The sequence below is a fragment of the Rattus norvegicus genome, chromosome 6 (genome assembly GCF_036323735.1).
Source record: "Rattus norvegicus strain BN/NHsdMcwi chromosome 6, GRCr8, whole genome shotgun sequence".
In the NCBI taxonomy this organism is placed as follows: Eukaryota; Metazoa; Chordata; class Mammalia; order Rodentia; family Muridae; genus Rattus; species Rattus norvegicus.
In genome coordinates this window covers 102,547,102-102,572,704 of record NC_086024.1, presented here as the reverse complement: position 1 = coordinate 102,572,704, position 25,603 = coordinate 102,547,102, and positions in this window count along the sequence as shown.

Here is a 25,603-nt window from a genome sequence, read left to right as displayed (position 1 = left end):
CCTAAGCAACTGAAACCAAAATTACTTGGCATCATCAGAACCCGATTCTGCCACGACAGCAAACACTGGAAATCCCAACACACCAGGAAAGCAAGATTTGGATTTAAAATCACATTTCATGATGATGAACACATAGGCACAGGGGAAATTTTCCTGAACAGAACACCAATGACTTATGCTCTACCTCATAAAATTGCAAAGCTTCTGTAAGGCAAAGGACACTGTCAATAGGACAAAACTGCAACCAACAGATTGGGAAAAGGTCTTTACCAATTCTATATCTGATAGAGGGCTATTATCCAAAATATACAAAGAACTCAAGAAGTCAGACCTTAGAGAATCAAATTACCAAATGGGGTAAAGAGTTAAACAAAGAATTCTCAACTGAAGAATACTGAACGGCTGTGAAGTACCGAAAGAAATGTTCAACATTCTTAGTCATCAGGGAAATGCAAACCAAAACAACCTGAGATACCACCTCACACCAGTCAGAGTGGCTAAGATAAAAACTCAGGTGACAGCAGATGCTGGCGAGGATGTGGAGAAAGAGGAACACTCCTCCACTGTTGGTGAAATTGCAAACTGGTACAACCACTCTGGAAATCAGTCTGGGGGTTCCTCAGAGTATTGGACATAGTGCTATCTGAGGACCCAGCTGTACCACTCCTGGGTACACACCCAAAATATGCTCCAACATATAGCAAGGACACGTGCTCCACTATGGTCATAGCAGCCTCATTTATAATAGCCAGGAGATGGAAAGAACCCAGATGCCACAGAGGAATAGGTACAGAAAATGTGGTACATTTACATAATGGAGTACTACTCAGGTATTAAAAACAAGGACTACATGAAATTCTTAGACAAATGGATGGAACTAGAAAACATCATCCTGAGTGAGGTAACCCAGTCACAAAAGAACACACATGGTATGCACTCACTGATAAGTGGGTATTAGCCTAAAAGCTTGGAATACCTAAGAAAAATGTACAGATCATATGAAACCCAAGAAGAAGGAAGACCAGAATGTGGATGCTCCACTCCTTCTTAGAAGGGAGAACACAATACTCACAGCAGGAAATACAGGGACAAAGGATGGGGCAGGGACTGAAGGAAAGGTCATCCAAAGACTTACCCCACCTGGGGATCCATCCCATATGCAGCCACCAAACCCAGTCACTATTGCTGATGCCAAGAGCTGCTTGCTGACAGGAGCCAGATATGGGTGTCTCCTGAGAGGCTCTGTGAGAGCCCTACAGATACAGATGAGGATGGTTGCAGCTAACCATAGAACTGAACCAGGGGACCCCAATGGAAACGTTAGAGAAAAGACTGAAGGAGCTGAAGCAGTTTGCAACCCTATAGGAAGAACAACAATATCAACCAACCAGACCCCACCAGAGCTCCCAGGGACTAAACCACCAACCGAAGAGTACACATGGAGGGACCCATGACACCAGCCACGTATGCAGCAGAGGATGGCATTGTCCAGCATCAGTAGCTTGGTCCCGTGAAGGCTCCTTTCCCCAATATAGGGTAATGCCAGGGCGTTGAGACTGGAGTGGATGGGTGGGATTGGGAACATCCTCATAGGAGCAGGAGGAAGGGGAAGGGTTATGGGAGAGAGGGTAAAGGGGATAACATTTGAAATGTAAATTCATAAAATATCCAAGAAAATAAAATAAAAACGGTTTATTTGTATTACTTTCCCCACATATGTAAATATATATCTGTGACTAGATATGTGTACCCTAATGCAGTATCTATGGCAGCCGGAGGCATCACTCTCCTGCAGTTGGAGTTACACATATGTGTAAGCTGCCTGACCTGAGTGTTAGGAATTGAACTCTGGTCCCCTGCAAGAGCAGTACCTGCTCTTAATCATTGAGGCATTTCTCCAATAGACCTTGCCTGGCTTTTATATTGAAATATTTAGGGAGTAGAATTGGATTGCCCCACTGCAATCACAGTGGTGGGGTCCATCTGGGTAAGAGAGGTATCTTGTTCAGTACAGCTCCAGATAGGGGTGGATAGCAGGCCATGTAAGAAAAATACCCATTGCCAAACAGTTCTCAGGAAGTGGGTGGTCTAGGCGTTCGTTATTTCTTCCTTCTGGGCTAACTAATAGTTATCAATATAGAGACGATCGGTTGGTGACATTGGGATTCTGTTGTTGTTCTGTTTGGTTTGTTTTTCAAGACAGGGTTTCTCTGTGTAGCCCTGGCTGTCCTGGAACTAGATCTGTAGACCAGGCTGGCTTCCAACTCAGAGATCTGCCTCTCTGCCTCTTGAATGCTGGGGTTAAAGGTGCATGACATCACCATCTAGCAACATTGTATTATTTTAAACTGAACTGATCCTTGAATGTTTCTTTAGGACAAGGCAGAAGAATCTCTGGTTAAAGGTAATATGCTCAGGATAGACAGACATTTCTTACATCAAATCTGTGAGGCAAACGAATATCCCAAGCCTTGTAACCGAGCTTGTAACTGACCACGAGATCACAAAGAGAGCTGGTGATCATCCTGGAATCAGCCTTTGGAACCCCATGCTTCTGACTGCATTCCCAGGCCACTTGTTGGATGAAACCGTAATTACTGCCCTTTGTTATTTTTTGGATCGAAATCTCCATTCTTTTTTCACCCTTTTGTGGAATTTTCAGACCAAACCACACATATACTTTCCAAAATGAGTTGGTTTAAAAAAAAAAAAAACCCAAACCAAAACAATCCAGAACGCAGTCAAACCCATCTGTTTCCTTTTCTACACTGACTTATTTGTTGTGATAAAGCCCCCAACAGTCCTCAAAGAGATGCAGTTATAGGAAAGAAAACTGATTATAAAGGAAGGACTTTAGGGCTATGGAGATTTATTTCCCTTCTATGCAAAGTGCGCAGTAGCCTGTGATCACCTGGGCATAAAATATTGCTCACATTTGAGAGGCTAATCATGCAGTCTGTGCATGAGGGGAATAGTAAGCAAAGGATTCCCACTACAGAAGGCCTAACAATCAGGAGCTTAGCACACTGAGGTAGAAATGAAGCTGGCTGCACAGCATTTGAACCAAGCATTACTCTGGTGCTTGCCTCTGAGTATTAGGACTCTCAAAAATTATTGACTTGGATCCAAATGTGGAAAAGGATTTATTAACATTTACCTTGTTTTCTGTGAAAGTCATGATGAATATACATCAGTAAACCTGAATCTCCCCCCTCCCCGTGTGTGTGTGTGTGTGTGTGTGTGTGTGAGAGAGAGAGAGAGAGAGAGAGAGAGAGAGAGAGATACTAAAAGTAGATGTAGAGATCTGAGTATTGATATGCTGTTGATTAACAGTAAACTGTAGATAACTCATATTTGCTTCATATTGCTTTTGATAATTTTGAATTATTCCACATTACAACATTGTTTCACTACCTTGTGAGGTTAGGAAGCCAAGTCCTCCTTGCAGAGCAGGTCAAATGTTAAGTGAGTCTGTGTCTCAGATCATAGATTGTGGAACATGTTGCGTCTTCCCCCCGCTTCTGTTCCAAGAGGACTCTAGACAGAGCAGGTGACACTGATGGATGGTCCTTCCCTGGCTCTTTATTGAAAGCTCACATTGTACACAGGAAGGGTAAGATAGTTGATGTTTCAGTCAGGAGTAGACAGCTAACAGGTCAATAGAAACTCAACCTGAAATTGCTGTCACAGCAGCTTGTTACAGCTTTGGGCTTTGATATACAGCTACATCACTTTGTAATTCCGAGAGTGGCCTGCTTAGAGACGGTTCTATTCCGTGCAGCTGTAACCAGAAGTCAGGTGATCTGAGCCCAGCTCCTGCCAGAGCTGTGACCTTGGCAAGATTTCTCAATGCCTTTAAGATTATTTCTTCATTTGTTAGAACGGTAGTTAGGAAAGTGGAACTTTCCTAACCCAGGTTGACTAGCTGGACAGGCTGGAATTCTCTCAGGGGCATTTTTCTCTATAAGATGGGAAATGTGGGAGATGAGGACTAACATATAAGGAAAGCAGATATGATACATACTTGGATTTGCTTGATGTCACCAGGCTGGTGTATTAATTTTTCCATTTGTGGGTGAGTTAACAAGCTCAAAGATGAGTTGGTAGTGGTTGCTACTCAGTAGGACAAGGCTTGAAGAACTACATCTGACTTTAAAGTTATATCACTTGGAAGTGATTCCACTCCATTCAGCCATATATACCACACATCACATATTATATATTATATTTTTTAATTTCTACAAGAACGACCCATCTCCTCCTCTTTACTACTGCTGCCTCCTTGTTACAGGATGCTGGCCAAAGGAAAGCCTTAGCTTCACCCAGTCGTGAGGATTAGACCAGTGGGCCAATGCTAGGGACTGGTAAGCTGTGGGCACAGAAGCAGTGCCTTGTCCATGCTGCTGATGCCACATCAGGAGTGGACAGCTCCCTAAGTTCACACTGGGCCTGAAGGCTTCCCTTCTCCCTTCAGCAGGAAGAATGAGAAAATGTCACTGCATATTATCTTTGCATTTTTACTGACATTAAACCATTATTGGAAAACACCCTTAAATATCTCCCCAGCCGGGTTCCGGAGCGAGCTCTCTGAAGGAAAGATTCCTCCTCAGTGGAGAGCAAGAATGCACTGTGAGCTTACACTCAGTGACAGATGGCTTAGGGCAGGGAGCTCTGACATCATTGGTCATTTTATCTGCATTTTCTTTATAGCTGAAAGGCCCAGCGCCATTATTTTTTCTAGTGCCCATTATCAATTGCGCTTAATATACACCAGTTAATGAGATGTTAATAAAGTCCGTAAAAATAACATTACTTCACCTTAAGAGGGTGATTTGATTCACACACTTCAATCCTCTTCCTTCCAGTCAACTCATTTGAAATGTCCAAGGACATATTAAACACATCTCTAAATAACCAGAGAACAGAAAATGATGCCACCATCAGGCCAGAAACTGGAAGAGCTTTGTAGAAAACATTTGAAATAAAACTAAGCTTAGGATCTCACCATGTATGTTGTAATAAGAAAAATCTTACTAAATAACATTTGTATATGGATGAGTTGAATTGCATCTAAAAATAAGTTTAAAACTTTACCACCAGTGTCTGTGCATGTGGTCTTATTTTGAATTTAGGTCTTTGTCAATTCAGTCACACTGGAGTCTGGATTAGGGTGGGTTCAAAACCAGTGATAGGTGCCTATGGCAATGCGATATTCTGGTAATATCTCTTACATTCTGAGAGATTGGAACTTTTGCTGGACCTCATAGCCAAAGTTGATAATACACTTAAGGTCACATAAGACTTAAGATTGCTAGCCTACTGTTTGCTCAAATCTGCCTTTAAGAACAAAACAGAGATAACCCACCTCACTTGCTTTGGGTTTCCCATGTAATCGACCTTACAGCCTAAGCTAACACTTAGCTGTGATCTTAAATTATGTACCCTTGACCCAGAGGAATGTGTGTGTGTGTGTGTGTGTGTGTGTGTGTGTGTGTGTGTGTGTGTGTGTATCTTTTGCTGAAAGTGGCCAATACAGAAGTTGAAAGGGTATAAACTGATGACCACTTCAATGTATGGGGAAGATTTTTAATGTAGGTCTGAGAATGAGTACAGCCAGAGGCATCTACAAGAGTTGGAAGCAGAGAATGAAATTAGTAGACTGAACTTGGTCAGTGGACTGGACTTTACTGTGAGAGGAGAAAAAGGCCATGACCAAGAGAGTACACCGCCAAAACAGCAGTGTTATAAGGGAATGAGAAGGAGGGAGGAGGAAAGCTCAAGAGCTGGAGAAATTTAGGGTAGGGAATAGGGTATAAAGAGCTGTGAAAAGCCAGGATGCCAGCATAGATTTTGTAGTAGGTACTTGTGAGGTAGCCTAGAGACCACACAAGTGGTCTAATAGAAACCACAGAGAGCCATTTGTCCCCAGGTTCTTTTGGACCTGACAGAAAGCAACTTCTTAAAATCTACCATTGGTAGGTTGAAAGCATCTCATATATGGATGTTGTTTGGTAAGCAGTAATGTTTATTATCTGGGTCAGCTGAGATCAGTTGGAACCAGTAACTTAATTGCTTGTCAAATTGTTAAAACTTTCTATCCCATTCCTTCCCCATGTGTTGCTTTCTATGTTGTTTAATAAATACAAAGTGAAGTCCTTTGTTAGGGACAGACAGACACTGTCACACAACTCACAAAGGGATGGACACACATTGGGATAGACACCCAGACACAAGGACAGATTCACAAAATATCCTTCAGGAAGGCACTGATTTACACTCCAACAGACAGACAGCGGGCAGAAGATATAAGGAACATGAAGTAGAGAATTAAAGTCTGAAGGTTCTCTAAACAACTCTAAGGGGCAGTGCTTTTATTTTCCTTAATGTAACATATGCATTATCGGTAATGCTGACTTAATCATTAATGTGTTATAATTCACGTATATGCCCTTATGAGAAATAGAAAATTTAGAAATTAATATAGCTACAAGCCAAGAACTGTTGGCAACTACCAGGAGTTAGAGGGGTAAGGAAAGAATTTTGCCTGGTGTCCTCAAGGGAGCATGATGCCACAGAATCCTTCACTATAGACTGCCAGCCTCCTAAAGTTTCAACCTGTGAGTTATGTCCCCTTTGATGGGTCAAACAACCCCTTCACAGGGGCTGCCCAAGACCATTGGAAAACAGAGATATTTACATTATGACTCACAACAATAGCAAAATTACAGTTATGAAGTAGCAACGAAAATTATTTTATAGTTGGGAGTTGCTGCAATGCGCAAGAACTGTATTTAAGAGGCATGGCGTTAAGAAGGTTGTGAAACACTATTCTAGAACTATGAGAAACCATCATTTAAAATCTCCCTGTGATAACAACTCTAGGAAATAAATACATGTTTGATTGGAAAAGTCAGAAAGTGAGTTCATGGATATGCTCACCCACCTGCAGTTGGCAGACCCTAGATAATTTCAGGGCTCATGTGGTGTGGGACAAATCTGAAGCCTGTAAATGACCAAAGACATCTGGATCTTGACTGCACATGGAACAGCTGGGTCTGACCTGCACTGTCAAGTGAAATGGAGGTGCTATCACAGCAGGCTCCCATGAACCTTAGGAGAGGAGGCTGGCTCAGGGACTTGTATCACATGCAGAAAAGCTCAGGAGCTCACCTTATTGCATAAGTTTTCTCCAGATTCCAGGGTACGAAATAAACTGACAATGTTGTAAAAATAAAACTACAAAAATATAAAACATTCCTCCTTCCTTTGTTTGAAGTCGAACAGTTTAACTGGAAAGGCTCACATAATTCTGGTTGAGCAAAATATCTTAAATCCTGAAACAGGAAGCGTGTAGACATTATTTCATTAAAACTCATATTTTATCCAGCAGTTTGTATGGGGGCATGCTTAAGATAGAGATTTCATTTAGAGGCAACACCATATGCAAACATCAGAGTGGAAAAGAGAAAGAGGACATGGGTTAACTGAGTAGCTTCTGAAGCTGGATATTCAGTAGGCCAAGGCAGTAGAATGGAGAATTCGAGGCTAGCTTGGATTATGTATTAAACTCCAGGCCAACGTAATAAAACCCTGTCTTTAAAACCAAACCAAATCAAACAAACAACAGAGTTTATTTTAAAAACTACAAAGGTTTATTTCCTGAGGACTCTGCCTCTTGGGGCAGACCCAACTTAGTTCTCTTCCTCAGATCCTCTCAGCTTTCTCTTCTAGCTATCTCCATTCCTCCCTGTCAGCCACCCATAGCCAGAAACACTTTCTGCCAGAGACTTTCAGCAGACACACTGGGCTGAGACTCAGGTAGGTAATTTTTTCTATCCTTTAAGCCCTCAGTTATAATATCTTTATTCTCATTTTCAGTCTTATAGCCTTGTGTGTGCTCTCCTCACACCCAAACTCCACTTACTGGAGACTCCACCTCTTGGTACAAACCCAGGGTCTCCCTAGCACTTCCACCCTTGTCCTACAGACTTATTATCTGTCCTATTCAGCCTAATTTAAGGAGTCCCCTCCTCCCACCATACTTCCATTCCCTGGGGGCCTGATTTTTGGTGTGTACTGGATTCTTGTAGCTCTTTTGCAAGCCCCTCTCAGCCTTTTCTCTTAGCATGTCTCTATTCCTCTCTGCCACTTACCAACATGCCCAAGCACTGTACCAGGGACCACACAGCTACCATACATGAGACAGCAACAGCAACCAAAGAATGAAATGCCCTCTCAACAAAAACAAAGTAGATATTAAAACCTAGAAAAACCTCAATTATTATAACTTCAGATGCTTGGACCCCAGTGTAAAAATACAAGCCATGTACAACTAAGACAATTTGCCTCTACTTTAACTCAGTAACCCTTCTACAGTAGGCCCTTAGAAATATAATACATCTCATTTGCAAGACAAGGAATTCAAAATAGTAATTATGAATATGATCAAGAACTTTAGAGGATATCAATAAATCCCTTAATGAGGACCATGAAAACACAAAAAAACAGTTGAAAGAAATAAAGAAAACATTTTTAAAACCATGAAAGTAGAAATTAGAAAAGAAATAGAATCACTAAAGAATATCCAAACTGAAATAAAACTAGAAATGAAAATTTTAGGATGTCAAAAACTTTAGAGGTAAACCTCACCAACAGATTACAAAACATGGAAGAGAGAATCTCACTGCTGAAGACATGGTAGAAGAAATGAATATCTAAGTGAAAGAAAATGTTAAATATAAAAAAATCCATTCAACATCTAGGAAATCAGGGACACTATGAAAAAACAAAAATCTATGAATAATGGGGATAAAGGTAGGAGAAGAAACCTGGTTCAAAGGCACTGAAAATATTTTTTAACAAAATCATAGAAGAAAATTTCCCCAACCTAAATAAGGAGGTGTCTATCAAGATGCAAGAATCATATTGTCTTAGTTAGGTTACTATTGCTGTGATAAAGCACAAGACTAAAGCAACTTGGGATAGAAAGGGTTTATTGGCTTATGCTTACACATTACTGCTTGTCCTCAAAGGAAGTCAGGGCAGGAACTCAAACAGGGCAGGAACCACAAAGCAAGAACTTATGCAGAGGCCACAGAGGAGTACTGCTTACTGGCTTGCTTCTCTTGGCTTGTTCAGCCTGCCTTTTTATAGAACCCAGGACCACCATCCCAGGGTTCTCCCACATCTATCACTAATTAATTGCCTGTAGCCTGACCTTATATAAACATTTTTGTCAAGTCTTCCTTCTTTCCAATGACTAAAGATTGTGTCAAATTGACATAAAACTAGCCAGTACAAATACAAATACCTAATAGATGAGGCCAAAGAATAAATTCACAACAACACATAATAACCAAAACATTAAATATAAAGAATAAAGAAAATATATTAAAAGCTTCATGAAAAATGACAAAATAACATATAAAGGCAGACTCATCAGAGTAACACTTGACTTCTCAGTGGAGACTCTGAAAGTCAGAAGGGACTGCATAGTTGTTCTACAGATGTAAGCCTGGACTACTATACCTAGCAAAACTGTCAATCACAGTAGATGGCGTAAGGAAAACATTCTACAATAAAACCAAATTTAAGCAGTATCTATATGTCAATCCAGCTTTACAGAGGCACTGGAATGAAACTTCAGTCTGAATAGGTTAACCACACCTTAAAAGAAACAAAGAATAAATAACTCCATAACAGTAAATCAGAAGAGGAGGGAAAAACATACCATAACAATAAAATAACAGAAATCAATAAACACTGTTCATTCATAACTCTATATATCGATGGTCTCAAATCCCCAATAAAAAAACACAACCAGACTGGATTAGAAAACTGAATGTATCTGTTTGATGCATCCAAGAAACACCCTTAACATCAAAGATTGACATCACCTCACAGTAAAATGATGGAAAAATGTTTTCCAAAAAAATAGACCCAAGAAGCAAGCAGGTGTAGCAAATTTAATATCTGACAAAATAAACTTCAAATCGAAACTTATCAAAAAACATAGAAAAGTAAACTCACTACATATTCATCAAAGGGGAACAAACTCAAGAGGATTTCACAATTCTAAATATCTATTCACCAAATACAAGGGCATCCAAGTTAGTAAAAAGTACACTCACTACTACAACTAAAGTCACATATTCACTCTCACATAGTAATAGTGTATTATGCAATACCCCAATTCTTGCCAATAGACAGATTATCCAGACAAAAACTAAACAGAAAAATGCTGGAGTTAAACATCTGAAATCAGTGGACCTAGCAGTTATTTAAAGAATATTTTACCCAAACACAAAAGAATGTACTTTCTTCTCAGCATCTGGTGGAACTTTCTCAAAAACTGATCATGTACTTGGACACAAGTAAACCTCAGCAGATACAAGAAAACTGAAATAACATTCTGAGTCTTATCTTACCATCACAGACTAAAACCTGCTATCAACAACAGAAAATTTACAAATTGATGAAAAGTGAATAGCTCACTACTAAATGAAAATATGGATCAATGGAAATTAAGGATATTAAAAACATAGAAATTAATGAAAATGTAAACACAACATACTCAAACTTATGAGACACAATGAAGGTGTTCTAAGAGGCAAGTTTAGAGCACTAAGTGACTACCTTTAAAAAATTAGAGAGATCACATATTAGAAACTTAATGGTACACCTGGAAGCTCTAGAACAAGAAGAAATAATACTGAAGCATAATAGATGGATGGATGGCTAACGGTCTTTACTGTATCTGATGTGGTTTTAGTGTTTCAGTCTATTCGTGTGGTAGGTTACATTTATTCAAATAGATATTTGAACCATCACTACATCTCTGTGTTGAAGCCCACTTGATCGTGGTGGATCTTTTTGATGCGTTCTTGTTTGCCGGTATTTTGCTGTGAGCCCCCAGCCTGGAGTGGGTTGCAATGAGACAGAGTCAGACTCTGGTATCCCTTTAAAGACTGATAGTTGTTGGATATTTGGCTCTCCACCTATACTAAATGCTCATTGACAGCTTCTAAAAGATCCTACAATTTTTCTTGTTTTTTCTGAGGATAAAAAGCTGCTGGCTTAAGTGATTAACACCTGTAGTCCAATGGCAGGGAAGGGAGGAGGAGGAATAAGGGGGGGGGACTAAGTAAAGTAGACTTTATTCTATCTCTGCAGAAATTCCATGACTCTAACTTTCAGCTTGCTAGTTAAAGTCACAGGAAGAAAAGGGGACAGTTTGAGAAGTGATTTTATTTCTAAGTTGTAAAAGTTTCCTATGAAAGCTCTCTAAGAAAAAGGAGGAAAGGGCTTATAAGAAAGGGGGGAATATGGGGGTATAAGAAAAAGGGGATAAGTTGAATGTTTCCTCTCTTTGTTTCAACACTTATACATCTTTCAGAATACATAACATGGTAAAAAGTTCATCACAGGTTTACACATTAATTTAAATCATAAATCGAATAAGAAGTTTACAACAGACAATGGTTACATGCATATCCATTAGGAGTAATTATCTGGCTAAACATTCATTATTTGTCACAGCTCTACAGGTTCATGGAGAATTAAAAGCCATAACTAAGTTATCGGTGAAGTTTTGTATGGATAAACCCAGTCAATATTTTATTTTCTGTTCTAGCGTCTATAATAAATTGCTAGTTCCTTTTATGACTTTTGGTTAATGATTTTACAACCCTTTGGAATGTGCTCTGAGTAGTATTTGCATACTTGCTATCTCAGAAGCAATTAACTCATGGCACTAAAAGCTGGCAAAGTTTTCACTGCAGTTTTGATTACTGGAGAGAACCTAATAGCAGTCCCACTATAAAAGAGCTTAATAATTACTAATATAATTTTAAGAATTCTTGTAGGATCACCATTAAGGATTAAGAAACCATCTATATAGCATCACTACAAGAAAGTACATCTTCATTGTTCTCCAGAGACCTGCTCAACAGGATGGGCTAATATCTAGTGAGTGTTATATATTTTGTTATATATAGGAAAAGCATAGGAATAGCAGGAGTCATCTCTAAAATGAATTTCTCCTGGGCCTTTCCTATTGGAGAAAATCTGTCATGGATTATAATCCAAGGCAGACTCACCTTAGGAAGATCACCTTCTAGTTATTAGCTTCTGCCGTGATGGCTCCTGAAAGTATTTTATTGAGAATTTTTGCCCAAATGACTAGATTTCTTAATATGGGCAACCTACCAAAGTTAAATCAAGATCAGATAAGCAATTTAAGCAGACCCATGACCCCAAAGTAAATTTCTCCTCCCTCAAAAGCCATGACCCAATGGATTCAGTGTAGAATTCTACCCAATTTTTAAATGCCAATACAGTTAGAAACTGAAGTAACATTTCCTAATTGTTTTTGTAAGTCTATAATTACCCTGACACTTTTTCCACACAAAGACCCTACAAAGGAAGGAAATTACAGACCAGTATACTGTTTTAAACATAGATGCAAAAATTCAGATGCAAAAATTTTCAATAAAATACCAGCAAACTGATTCCGAGAATATCAAAAGAGATTATCGATCATGATCGAATGGGCTTCATCACAGAGATGCAGGGATTTTTCAAAATATGTATACCAATAATGTAATCCACTACATAAACAGGCTGAAAAACAAATTCCACATGATCATGTAAGTAGGTGCGGCAAAGGCTTTAGACAAAATCAAACCTCCTTTCATGATTAAAGTCCTGGAGAGACTAGGGATACAAGGCACACATCTCAACATAATAGAGGCAATTTTCAGCATGTCGACAGCCAACATCAATCTAAATGGAGAGAAACTCAAAGCATTTCCACTAAAATAGAAATAAGACAAGGATTTCCATTCTCTCTATCTACTTAATATAGTATTTACTTAGCTAGAGAAGCAAGACAACTGAAAGAGATCAAGGGGATACAAATATGGAAGAAAGAAATCAAACTATCTTTATCTGCATTTGATAAGATTTTATATGTAAATGACCCTAAAAACTACATAAAGAAACTTCTAAAGCTTATAAACACTTTGAGCAAAGTAGCAGGATACAGAATTAACACACAAAAATTAGTAGCCTTCCTAAATACAGAGGACAAACAGACTGAAAAAGAAATCAAGGAACAGTACCTTTTACAGTATTCTCAAAATAATATCTTGGGGTGATTCTAACTAAGCAAGTGTAAGATTTGTACAATAAAAATGTTAAGATATTTAAGAAAAATATTGAAGAAAACATCAGAAGTTGAAAATATCTCCATTGCTCATGGATCAGTAGAATTAACAGAGTCAAAATGACCATTCTACAAAAAGCAATCTACAGATTCAATACAATTTCCATCAAAATTCCAACCCAATTCTTTCCCCAAACTGAAAACACTATTTTCAACTTCATATGGAAACACACACACACACACACACACACACACACACACACACACACACACACACTCCTCAAGATAGCTAAAAACAAACCTGAATAATAAAAGACATGCTGGAGGTTTCACTACCCCAGAATTCAAGCTGTACTACAGAGCTATAGTAATAACAATAACACATGATGTTGGAATTAAACAGATATATTGACAAATGTAATTCAGTTGAAGATCCAGAAATAAGTACAAATTCCACATTCCTTTGGACACCTGATTTTTAACAAAGAAGCCAAATATACCCACTGGATAAGAAATATCTTCAACAAATGGTTCTGGTTAGACTGGATTGTTGCAGGCAGAAAATGGAAATAAATCAATATTAATCACCCTACACAAAACTGAACTCGAGATGGATCAAGAACCTCCATATAAGGCCAGGTACCATGAATCTGATAGAAGATAAAAATGGCAATAGCTTCGAACTCATTAACATAGGAAAAGGCTACCTGAAGAGGACACCAATATCACAAGCATTAAGATCGAAAACTAATATATGGGACCTCATGAAATTTAAGATTTTTGTATGGCAAAGGACACCATCATCTGGACAAATTGACAGGTACAGAATGGGCAAAGATCTTTAACGATTACACACAATAGGGGAACACTGCTGACACCAAGGGCCAATTGATAAAGAACTAGGGTCTAAAATATACAAACAACTAAAAAATACTTGGACATCAAGAAAACAATTAACCCAATTAAAAATGGGGTACAGAAGTAAGCAATGAGGTCTCAGAAGATGAAACACGAATGGCCAAGAAACACTTAATAAATGTTCAATGTACTTGGTCATCAGAGAAATGTAAATTAAAACTACTTTGAGATTTTATCTCTTACCAGTCAGAATGGACAGGATCCATAAAATGAACGAGAACTCACGCTGGTGAGGGATTGGGGATAGGGGAACAATTACTGCTGGTAGGACTGCAAACTTGAATGGGTACCATGGAGGTCAATGACACATGCTCATTCACATTCATTGCTGCTCTACTTAAAATAGCCAGAAATTAGAAATAGCTAGATGCATATCAACTGATTGGATGGATAATGAAAATGTATGCGTATATGCAGTGGAATGTCATTCAGCTGTTAAAAAGTCCTAAATTATGAAATGGGTGGGTAAATGAATGGTGATGGAAAAAAAAATCATCCTGGAGTAACACAGACCTCAAAAGGCAAATATTGTGTGTTCTCTCTTGTACGTGGATATAAGCTTTTAAGCCTTCAATGGGTGTACTACAGTCTGTGTGACCTCAGAGGTTTGATATGGAGTAAGGAACTGAATGGAGGGGATGATCTTCTAAGGAAAGAGAAATAGAATATATTTGAGTAGGAAGACTAAATGGAGAGAAAGAAGGAAGGGAGGGGGAAAAGAGGGAGAAATGACTGAATACAGAGAAATACTAAGGGCCAACTGAGGGGTTGTATAGAAAACTATCACTGTAGAAGCTTCCTAAAGCAAATACATACATGAAAGGGATCTAATGGAGTCACTAAACAAGGGAGACAATACCCCATCTTGTACCACCAAGTAAAAACTTTAATGCCAGGAAAGAGCTACATCTAATTGAGCTATTGGCCAAAGGGGAATCAAAGAAACCTCCAAACAACAATTACATATTTCATCAAGTGTGTAGAACTCAACCTGATACCTAACCAAAGCCTTCATTCTACTGATTAGCATTCATGGTACTGAAAGGTACTGAAAGGTATCTGCATGCTACCAGAGGAGAAAGGTAAACATCAAGCCAGCTACAAACCCTGTCTACCATGGTATGTCTGCCTGCATGATGTGCTAGTGTAATGGTGGCACAAATGCTGGAGTAATCAATACTTTCTGGTTGAATTTAAGGCTCACTCAATGAGATGAAACCCATGCTTGATGCTGAATGGGTAGCCATGAACTTGAGACTGAGTCGGCCACAGACCAAGAGGAAGACAAAGTACTATTGTTCTGTTAAAGGAACAGAGCAATAAAATGTCTCCTAATACATTCTACTACACCTACAGATCAGTGCCTCACTCAGCCATTATCAGAGAAGCTTCTCACAGTAGATGCAAACTAACAGAGAGACTGACAAATGGACAATACACAGAGAATGAGAAATTTTGGAAAAATTTTGAAATCCATCCTAAAGGGCATGTCTTCATCAGGGCTCAGGGAGCTGCACAGAAATGGAATGATTGTAAGCTTGAGAAGAGATGAATGACTCCAAGGAAAATGTCTTCCAGGCACAACAGTGTTGATCCACACAGAAATTTATAGAGACTGACAGCATGGACTGGGCCTGCAAAGGTCCCAGCCAGGGGTGTTGCCAGAACTGAGATGGGAAAGTGGGCACAAGCTCCCACCCTTACCCAAGAAGCCATTTGCACTTGACACCTCCTTGCAAAGGAAAAATTAGTTTTCTTTAAAAGAATATCAGTGAGTATATTAACCATACTTCAGGGCAGGGTCCATGACCCTATTAGATGACCAACACAAAATGAAATCAATTTTATTTTTGTAGACTCTGAGTCTCAAATTGCTTTGTTTGGACATTTTTGTGTCTTGTTTTCCTTTTGTTTGCATATTTTCATTTCTGTTTTATTGTGGGGATTGTGTGTGTGTGTGTGTGTGTGTGTGTGTGTGTGTGTTTGTGTGTGTATGCATGAGTGCATGTTCATGTTAGGGTCTTGATTTTTAAAGATAGAGAAAGAGAAAGAAAGGGTGTGGAGTCGAGTGGAGAGAATCTGCGAGCTATTGAGTAAGGGGGAAAACATGATCAGCATATACTGTACATTTTTTAAAATGAAAACAGAAAGACAAATGTATAATGGTAGATCAGGAGATGGCTCAACAGTTTTGAGCGCTTGTTGCCCTTTTAGAGGACCTGTGTTCAGTTTCTATCACCTACATAGTGGCTCCATCCATAACTACAGTTCCAGGGGATCCAATGTCCTCTTGACATCTGTAGGCATCAGGCATACATACATGGCATGTATAAATGTAGGCAAGATACTCATACACATAAAATAAAGGAAATCAAATCTACAAGGAAAGAAGGATTGGTAAAGAGGGAAGATCAACAAGTCTGGAAGTTTTTTCAATAAATATTTGAATAATTAAAAAGAAAGTCAGAGGTTATAACTTCTGATATGAACTTATTCAAAGTACATACAAAGAAAAATAGGAAATTTACCAATTCTTTTTAATATTTCAATACAAGATTAGCTAGGACACTCAATTTATGAAAATAGAATATTCTGAGGGTGGGGATATTGCCATAAGAACAAAAATAGAATCTTTAAATTAAAATTTTAAATAAAGGCTACAGAGAGAAAATTGAATCCTAAAGTAAATTGAATTGGTGAATTAGAGGATGAGGTTGAAAAATTGTTCCAGAACACAGAAAAATAAGCCAACAAGATCATATATATATGAAAGACACTTGGAGAATCAATTCAACACATCTACACTAGTTTAATAACAACCCTCAAAAGGGAAAACAGCCACAGAAAATGTAAAAAAAAACAAAGATACAAATAACCAAAAACAACAACAAACCCAAAACAAAGCAAAAAACAGGAGAAAAAAGGTCCTAAGCCTCGAAAACTCTAATACCTACTAGCTATTAAGTAAAATTAGGGTAGACTCCCACACTGAGCCCAGTGCACTTTTCTTCCTACACTCAGGCAAAGCCGAAAAGTAAACAAAGCATCATCTGGAAAAGGGAGCACATAAGTGTCTCAGCTCACCGCCTTTTCACCATACTAAGTGCCAGAACATAAGGAGAAGAGAGAGGAAACATTGGGAGGAAAAAATGTTACTCAAGAATTTATTTGGGACCTGGAGATGTAGCTCAGTGGGTAGGGTGCTAGCCTAGCATACAAGAGACCTTGACTGAGTTCAACACCCAACACTAAATGAACTGGGCAGGGTGGCACACCCCTGAGATTACAATACTTGAGAGGTGGGAGAAGAAGGCTCTGAGGTTGAAAGTCATCACTGGCTACCTGGTAGGTTTGATGGTGGGATTCCTTGAAGAAGCCTGATGTCAGAAGTTAAAAATGAAACCAAATCAAACCCATACACACCGGAATAGGCCAGAGCACTATAGAAAAATTTTCAAAGGATGAACCTATAAGCGTATTGCTGTTCAAATAATTTCTGCTAACATTATAAGCATTATAAAATTTAGTAAATGTTAAGCTACCATGAATGAATCCTATGTGAGCAATAAAAGTCTCCTACAGAAAGAGGAAACAACGATATACTTTAGAGACAATTTGAAGAAAAGCCAGACGGCAAAAGTGAAAACAGAATAAGAAAGAAGAAAAGATTTCAATCTAATTGGTAATCAGAAAACGAGAAGCTAAAGATATACCAGTTTGAATCGACCAATATGATTGTTGAAGGTCAATCAGAATGTGTGACATTACCAAAGGAATAATGACTAGGGAAATAGGAACTCAGTCTATTGGTAGGATTTTAAATTAGACTAATACTATGAGGAATTCAGTGATAATGGACCAAATTGAGGATTTCTGCTTTTATGTACCTAAAAGGCAATTGCAAATATACTCCAGCATTGGTTGCAATAGCAGAAAGTTAGAAACAACCTACATCATCAGAAGAAGAAAGGCAAAGAGACAATAGTAAAGCACACAATTGACTCTGTGCGCATGCGTGTGCACAGGTGTGTTACAACTAGCAAATATTACATTAGTGGATCAACCTCAGTAAGAGATCTGCAAATTTTAAGATGGTATGTTCACCATGCATCCAGGTATAGTTCAATACTTCTCAAAGCCATACAGGCATTTATATAAACAGCATGAATCTATATAAGCAGCTAATAACATTGAGGAATAAGAGTGACATAGAGGTGTATGGAATTGTAATAGCCATTGCCTCGGAGGGATGGAGCAGAGAGTTAGGGGAATGTGAATTGCAACATGGCATTTCATCCCCGTAACATTTTGCCTCCTTTACTAAAATCTAAATCACACAGAATGCTAGCATTCATTAATTCTGGAGAACAATCTCCGTGATTATCTTGTTACTCTTTTTAATTTAAAATCTCTCATACACCCCAATGTGGAATGAACACCCTACCTTATGGTTTTGTTTGTTTGTTTGTTTTAATAACAAGGGTTCTGCTGGAGGATGGATGGATGGGTTTCTGGAGGGTAACTCCATAAAAACTGTTCTGAAAATGTATTTGCAACAGGCTATCTGTACCTGTGTTTTGCTTGGAGAGTGGACAAAACTGAATCTCTTTAAGAAGAACTTAGCAGCTGTTTTTATCCACTCAGTAGTTGAATACTGTTATTGGTATTTAGCAGCTGGGCCCAAAGATTCTGAATATACTGTGAATTGCACTCCTGCCTCCACACAATAAAGAGCTGACCCACTCCAAATGCCAATTATGAGCTAGGAATTGCATTCTATAGGGAATAATATAAAAATGTACCAGTCATTGTCTAAAAACATAAACATGTTCTTTTGTTTACGTGACAGGAAGTCTGGGCCGTTGTTGGCACTGGTTCAGTGCCTCAAGGATGTCAGGATCCGTCTCACCATGTTCCTGGTTGCCTTTTCCTCAGTGTCATAATGGAGGCTGAAGCTTTGAGGTATCAATTCCAATGCCCAAACAAATCACAAGGACTCAGGAGGAAAGAGTAACTCTATATTTCCAAAACCAACCAACCAACCAAACAACAACCCTTTCTAGAAAACCCCCAGTAGCCTTTTACTTAGGTGTTACTGCACCACAAAGCCTTTGGTACCTTGATACTAGAAAGAAGTGGAGTTTGGAATGAACGTTGAGTCAACTCATAGCCCTGACGGCAGACGTGAATAGGCTAAAGTTTTAATATGAAATTTTAAAAAGCGAGTGTACCATTTAGGAAAATGCCACCTTGTATTTAAATCAAAGGGGGTTTTAACATAGAAATTTGACTACGTGTCCAGATGACTAGAGAAACCAAGCAGAAGGCAGGAGGCAGCCTAGGTACTGTACCGCCTTTAAGCATCTACCTGCCTAGAAGGACACAGGGAGAAGGGAGAGTTACTCGGGTACCAGGGCAGAAGCTGGCACCATGACAGGGCGATGCATCCGGATCTGGAGCCAAGGAGGGACTGCAGCATAGACGGGAAGGAAAGAGGCTGGCTGGCTTCTGCCTTTCTTCATGGGGTTCTGCCCCAGCTAAATTCAGCTGGAAGCTAGCTGATTCGGTCTGTAGGGTGCGCTCTCAGACGTAAAACTGGCCGGAGACGAACATGGAATTAACAAGAGAGGGAGAAGCGATCCAGGAACATGTTCATTGGATCAAATTCAAAGCATGTTTCTATGTAAGACAGGGAAGGAGACCACTAGCAACAAATTAATATCAGACGGTGATTTAGAATTCAAGGTGCGGGGCAATAAATATGATGCAAGGAGTTTGCTTCGTCTGCTTCCTCCCTTCCACCGGCTCTCCCACCTTCCCTACTTTTTCTTCCTCTCTTCTTATAGCCGACAGGTGCAATTCATAATGAAGAACACAATTATTTTGCAACTACAATGCGAAATTCGGTATCTATAGAGGTGATCTTAACGTCTTCGATAGATCAAAGCCACCAAGAATAAGTAAGGACATTCAGCAATAGTTCATATTAAGACAGATGACAGCAGATATCCACAACTGTGAGTGCGTCTGTTATTCCACAAGAAAAATGAGAGTGGATGGAGTCTATTATGGCTTCCACTCAAGAGGACATAAAAAACCAATATAACTTAAGGAAAGCAAGAGAGAAGAATCGATAAAAACAAAAACAGAAATCGATATGTTTAAAAGAAGAGGGGGACTGATAAATCCACCAAGGTCCCATTTCAAAAAAGATCAATAAAAGACAAAAACTCATCATAAAAAAAAATGAGTCAAAGGCTAGCAAGATGTCTCGGAGGATAAAAGCACATGGTGTCAAGCCCCGTGACCTGAGCTTGATTCCCCAGAACCTACACGGTGGAAGGCGAAAACAGACTCTAGGCACATATGCACATATTCACATAAACACAACACACAGGGACACACACAGACACACACAGACACACACACACACAGACACACACAGACACACACAGACACACACAGACACACACACACACACACACACACACACACACACACACACTGACAACAGCTTTGAAAATGAAGCCAGAGACAGTTTGCAAAATCAAGGGAGAAAAGAAAAACTAAATACATAGCACTGAGAAGTAAATGCTAGCTAAAGATGGTCAAAGGCACTTTGCTGCCAACACTGACAACCTGAGGTTAATTCCTGGACTCTCATGGTGAAAAGGGGGAACCTGATCCTGCAAATCATGCTCGTGGTGTGGCATTCAAGCTCACCCCTATAAGTAAATTAAAAATTTTTTTTACAAAAAGAAATAAATGCTAATATGGTCACAGATATTAGATCAAATCCATTGTAAGAGCCATGCTGCCTGTGACGTAAATCACTTGGAAATATCCATTGTGAGGATGATTTTTTTTTCTTTAGTGAAACAGAAAAATTATAAAATTGGAAGAGGGCTTATTACAATTCATGAGGTCTGGAAATTACACTGTGTCATAGAATCAATATTAATAACATATGAATAATTTCTCCTATATGTATGCATCTCATCTATCAGTAAATTTAATTTACCAGCCTCTTTCCTCTTTTCCCCCATTAAAATCTACACTTCCTGAGGGCAAGGACCTGTCTCTTGATTTCGCAAACTCCAATATCTAGCTAAAGATCTACCGTGGCTGCCCAGGGAATGGATGTTTAAAAAAGAGCCTTCCCTCCCTCTGTGATTCCTCCCGTCTTTCCTCAACATTCCTCCATAGAATAATCGAAAGCAAGGGCCATTCAGCCTGGAATGGAGCCTCTCCATCATCATTCTCTATGTCCTATCTGTGACCCATTTCTCTACAGACACTGTAGTCCTGGGAAGGACGCATGGACTGGCAGACTCCAGCGTGGTGCCCACAAAGGATCCTCTGCAAACCTTGCTGCTTATCAAGAGCTGCCCCAAGCTGGTGACTCACAGAATGGCCCAGCAGGCTCTGACGGTTGCTAGGAAACCATGGTTCCCATGTGGAACTCAGCACCACACTTGCAGGTTGTCCCTGATAACTTAGAGGAAAATAAAGAGTTGTCAGAAAAGGTAGGGAAAAACAAAAGGCTGAAGTGGAAACAGTTAATAACACCCATCTATGGGGATTCGAGACAAAAAAATATGTTGGCATTTTCAACAAAAGCCAAATTTGTTTTTATCACTTCTGATGTGGAAACCAGTGAGTACCAGATCAAGAAAATGCCCAATTGTACTCCTGGAACTTTGGCTATGAAAGGCTTTGGGAAGTCACACGAAGTTCTCATGCTCTGGACCCCAGTCCACACTCTGATCTGGCTTTTGCAAGTACATTTTTGACCTACTGCTTCATTGTGAGTCATGTACTCAGAGGAAGCAGCACAAGGAATTATCAGTGGGTTTCAAACTTGACCGCATACCAAGATTAGCTGGAGAGTTTCTCAAATGCATATTGGAGCCCTCTACCCTCAGAATTTCTGATTAATGAGTGGCATAGGTGGTGAGAGAAAGTGTGTATTCCTAATTATGTGTCCAGGTAACCTGATGATGCAATCCAGTGATAACACTTTGGGAGTCTGCCTAGATTTTTAAGTCTTACTATGAAGCCTTAAGGAATTGCCAGATCATATAACTGGTAAAGAACCAGTCCAAGGGATGGTAGTGGATCTCCTAATCACTTAGCTACTACTACTGGTAGTGAGCTCAGACCCAGGCTCCCTGCATTCAACACCAGCACTTTTCCCACTACGAAATGCTCTCCAAGCGATGCCTCTTTAAAAATCCTCCAAGACACTCCAGATGGCTGCCAACAGGGGTGGTCCTGCCCAGTGAATGCCAAGTTGCTAAATCCAACCCTGATAGCGACAGCTTTGAAAATGAAGCCAGAGACAGTTTGCGAAAGCCTTTGTGTTCTTCCCAGCATCGTCTCTCATATTTCTAAAAACTGTAGATAGAGAAGGAAGTGTGTGGAAGACGAACAGACACAGTGAAGCAGGGCTCTGCCACATTTCCGAAGAGGCAGGCCTCCAACTCTGTGCTGCAAGCCAGAGCTGTTGGCAGGAAAGCCCATCTGCTTTGGACTCAAACCATGAAGCAGTCCCCTCTTGTCCGCCCCCTGACTCCCAGCCTCCTGTGTGCTGAGATGGCCTCAGAGATATATTTAAAATGTAAAATATACACATGCCTGCCACTTTTGCTTGAATTATGGGCTTTAGTGTAAGCTTCGAGATATAGCTCTTTCAATTCAAATCCTGGGTGCGGCAACGCAGCCCAATAATGCTATTACTTGGGAAGCTGAGGCAGGAGGATCAAAAGTTCAAGACCATCTTGGTCTACATCACGAGTTGTAGGCTAGCCTAGGTTACAGATTAAGCTCCAGGCAATCTGGGCTACAGAAGGAGACCTTGTCTCGAAACAAAACAAAAAGTCAGCTAAACAGCTTTTTATTCAGAAGGTCTGGATAAAGGCAAAATTGGGGGTGGGGGAGGTCCTGTGAAATTTGTCCTGGGTTCAACTAGTCTTCTTTCTGACCCTGTCAAGATGCCCAAGGACCACTCTTCCCTGCCCTCCCTGATTTCTATCCCCAAAGGAATTGCTGTTTATTCACCTCCAGCAAACCTTAGCTAAAGTGATGAGATGAGAGATCTGAGGGCTTGTTTGCCACAGGCCTTTTAATTTTAATAAAAGATGTTTTTAGATTAAAGAAACTTTTGATGCTTGAAAAAAATTCTAATGAAGAGAATGTGGATATGGGGTGGGGAGAGAATCACCAACCTTTAGTATCTTTCTTGGGAGTCTCTGTGCCATACCTCCCAGGTGGCCACACTTGTGTCCTCCTAAAGCTAAAGCTTACCTTGTGCACTGATGACGCTGACAGGCTGAGATCTTAAAGCCCACTCGGATCTGCAACAGCCTCTTTGGGGCTTTATGTCCACTAGATGGCATTCAGCTAGAGCCTGCCGACCAGTTCGGCCAGGGTCTCCTTTCTCTTAGGGTTTCAGGTTTATTCATACACTCAAAGAATGAACTCTGGGTACGTGTGTGTGTGTGTGTGTGTGTGTGTGTGTGTGTGTGTGTGTGCGTGCGCGCGCACTTACTATTATTGTGTGTATGTGTGTGTGTGCATTTACTATTATTGTATGTGTGTTTGTATTGGTGTGTGTGTGTGTGTGCGTGTGTCTAACTACTGTTGACTGAGAGCAGAAATATATGACATTTTACTTGCGAATGCCACTTTGAAGTTGCCAGTGTGCTTCACATTATCCTCTTTAAGCTCATTTCTTGGATTGGTAAAAAATTTCATTTCCATTCACTTATGGCATAGCAGAGGTTTAAATATCTCAGCTTGAAAGTAGCTCAGTTAGAACTTGAATGTAAGTCTTGATTTGGATTCCAACAATACATGTCATCAAACCCAGAAAACAAGGAAGTAGCATAGAGGAGATATAATCTGGCTGATTGTGTGGGTAGAGAGGCCTCTGGGGGACCAAGTGGACCTGGAAACTCAGTCTGGTCAAACTATCAAAGTACAGAGGAGGAAATCGCATGATGGCAGCCCTTCCACTGGGGATACCAGTGGATGTATTAGTCTCTGTACTTGGCCTCCAGTGCTCGTGTTACACTAGGTAGCCTGTGACTTCCAGGAAGGCAATAAACTTTGTCACTTAGGGTTGAGCTGACAGGGAGGAAAGGTTCCTTCAATGTGGCAGAGTATTTTCCTGGGAACCTTTGAGATTCTATTCATGTAGTCAAGACAACTCCTGAGAAGGTGTGAGGTTGTTTTCAAACTACATTCCCGCTGAGAATGCAAAAGAAATGACTATGGGCACACGGAAGAGCTTGTACTGAGCAAGATCTCCCAGGAATTATCTATACTCTGTCTATGCATGCAGTGTTCAATATAAGTGTTATCTAGCAGTGTACTTCATTAATACTGTCTTGTTCTAGCATGCCTGTCCTATATTTCAGATGTTGCCAGGGATGCTAAGAAAAGGGACTATTTTAACCAGCAAGGTTCCATACATTTAATTACTACTGGGAAATTAATATGGCAATGCCTTTGACCAGAGGGGTTAAGAGGAGGGAATTTTAGGGGTATGGGTTAGCAAGCACAAGGATACCATATAGGAAGGAGTTTAATCTACAGGGAAAAATAAAATCCCTTGTCTTATCAAAGCGAAGAATCTGGAAACAGGAAAAAGTAAGGTTAAAACAAGTAACTTAAGACTGGTCTATAGGGTCTAGTGTGCCATGATGCAAGACAGCTGCGCTGTTTGTGGGCACCTGGGCAGCACTGAAGACTTTATTTTCATTCCGGGAGGACTATTCTAGAATGTTCATGATAGTTTAGAGACATTAGCAGGAAAGTGGTGGTGGGGAGCATAAGACACTAAAAAGGATTTTTCTTCTTTAAATTTAAAAAAGCATATTTACTATTAATGTTTGTGTGTGTGTGTGTGTGTGTGTGTGTGTGTGTGTGTGTGTGTGTGTGTGTGTCTGCAGAAGTTGAGAGTGAGTTATCTGCTTCCATGGTGGAGTCTTGAGATTAAACATAGATCCATTGAGCCATATTGCTAGTCCAAGATTTTCCTGTCAAAATGTGTGTGTGTGTGTGTGTGTGTGTGTGTGACAGAGAGAGAGAGAGAGAGAGAGAGAGAGAGAGAGAGAGAGAGAGAGAGAGTGAGTGCAGTGGGTACAGGTAGAAATCAGAGGAAAATCCTCAGTTGACAGTTTCTTGGAGACCTGGCACTTTGCCAGCTAGGCCAGGCTTGCTTGCCACAAAGCTTGCCACTCTACAGGTATCCATCCATCTCCGCATCAAGTATGGCCGCTCTCGGGATTACAGGCATGCACCAGTACACCTGACTCTCTTTGTGGGTTCTGAGGGTTTGAACTCAGGTCTTCACAGTTGTGAAGTAAATGCTTTATAGCCATCTCCCCAGCCCTAGGATGATTTTTTTTTTATGAGGCACAGAGGGATGACCTTGGTGTGGAAATGGAGAGAGAGGACAGATATGGAGAATCCTGGCAGGATCCTTGTTCCTTGCCAGTGAGAAACTCTTATCTT